We start from the raw sequence: 2,178 nt of genomic DNA on the forward strand, positions 1-2,178 counted from the left end.
TCCAAGGAGAAGCATACCGGCAGCCTCAGCAAAAATGCAAAGAGTTTGCCTCTTGTGGCAGCCAGTGCTGCACAAAGCATCGCCTGCAGGCTCCTGTCACTCTGCAGATGGGTGGAACCCCACATTTGTGCAGCCCATGTGCAAAGTCAACAGTATTCGCCTTCAAATTTCAGTTTTTTTTTTCATTGAATGCTGAGAGCTCCTGTTTCTTAAGCAAGCTGTGTTTTTTTTGTGTGTGTGTGTGTGTTTATTACCCACATTTTTACTGATATTGTTAGTCTTGGGGTAATTACTTTTGGCGCTTTTGTTAGGGAGGAAGGGCTAGAAGGCTGCAGAGGGGTTTCGGTCTGTGTCTCAAGACTGGATCTACTCAAACAGCAAGCACCCCCAGGTGGTCCCAAGGAGGCAGCACCCAGCAGGCCGTGTGTGTCTGTGTTGTCTGACCTCTGACATGGCCTTCTCTCCCTGGGTAGTGGTTCCAGCCAGTTTGGTGGTCATGGTGAGAGGGAATTAGAAACTGTTCGCAAATTGTCCAACCGTTAGGTCAACAGGAGGGGCTTCCATTCTGTGTTTTGTAAGAAATGTTTTATTCATGACTACCATGTTCCAGCTCTTTCTTTTAACAAATACTCTCATGATTAAGACATTTTCTGGCACTTTAATGGAAAATTAATTGAGAATACAAGAGAACTGATGCTGTCCAAGGCAAATAAAGCTGTTTATTAATCTTGACGTTTCATATCATTGTGTCTGTGTGGGGGGGCTTCCTCCTGGGGGGCTGCACACCCTGTCCTCCGGGTTCGGACCGGATCTGCCCAGGAGCGTCCTGGTTACATCGATGACTTGTGGCACTCGCCCCTGTGGAGGCACTGGGAGGAATTCTTGGCTGAATCCCATTGCTGAGATGTTCAGGGAGGCTTGGCCTGCTGGTAGCTACGCCATCTTGACTGGGTGCAAGGCCACAGCTGGAACTGGAAGAGAGGCAGAAAGGACCGTAGCTCTGAGTCACTGGCCTGTCAGCTATTCCTGGCCATGACCTCCAGTTTCTAATTCCCTCAGGGTCTCAACTTCCTCTTTGCAGTAAAGGCCCTGATCCCATATTAGATATCTTTATGGTTCCATCTAGTTTATTTTATGGTGTGGAAAATCTCTTCCACTCAAAGTCCTCTTTTGATTTTGAGTTCTGTGGACAATACACGGTGAAGTAATTTTCTAGTGACTGGCTCATAATAATTGGTAATGGCTGGGCAAAGGGTGTTTCCTTCTTGTACAACAATTGGACCAGGGACCCATGGATTAGGCCACTGCCTACAATGCTAGCATTTCTCATGGGTGCTGGTTCAAAGTTCACCTTTTTCATTTGTAATCTAGCTCCTTGCTAATGCACCTGAGAAAGCAATGGAAGCTAGCCCAAGTATTTGAGCCTCTATAGCCCCGTGGGGTACCTGGAAGAAGCTTCTGGCTCCTGGTTTAGGCCTGACCCAGCCCTGGCTGTTGTAGCTGCTTGGGGGGAATGAAGCAGCGGGTGAAGGTCTCTCTCCTGCTCTACAACTCTGCCTTTCAGAAAGATTTTTAGAAAGATTTATTTATTTTTATTGGGAAGATATATTTCTAGAGAGGAGAGACAGAAAGATCTTCCATCCGCTGATTCACTCCCCAAGTGGCTGCAATGCCCAGAGCTGAACTGATCTGAAGCCAGGAGCCAGGAGCCTCCTCCAGGTCCCCTGGGCGGCCCAAGGCTTTGGGTCATCCTCGACTGCTTTCCCAGGCCACAAGTAGGGAGCTGGATAGGAAGCAGGGCTGTCGGGATCAGAACCGGCACCCACATGTGATCCTGGTGCATGCAAGGCAAGGATTCTAGGCACTAGGCTACTGTGCTGGGCCCCAGCATAACTTCTTTGAGCATAACTAATTTTCACAGGAGTGCGCTGAGAAACTGCCCGTGGGCGCAAGAGTCAGCTCAGTCATTTGGGTCACATCTGGGCTGGGTTCTCCTTCTCCAACATGCACGATGACACCAGAACTGTTTTGAATTTTGAATTTTTTTTCAGATTTTTGAATATTTTCATCTGCACAATGGGATGTTTTATGGATGGGACTCAAATGTAAACAAGGAAGTCATGGCTTAAATAATTCTATGCAGTATCTTCACTTTTGAAAAAATATATTTATTTGAAA

The sequence above is a fragment of the Ochotona curzoniae genome, unplaced genomic scaffold, assembly GCF_017591425.1.
Source record: "Ochotona curzoniae isolate NIBS_2020 unplaced genomic scaffold, NIBS_Ocur_1.0 contig_3527, whole genome shotgun sequence".
NCBI lineage: Eukaryota > Metazoa > Chordata > Mammalia > Lagomorpha > Ochotonidae > Ochotona > Ochotona curzoniae.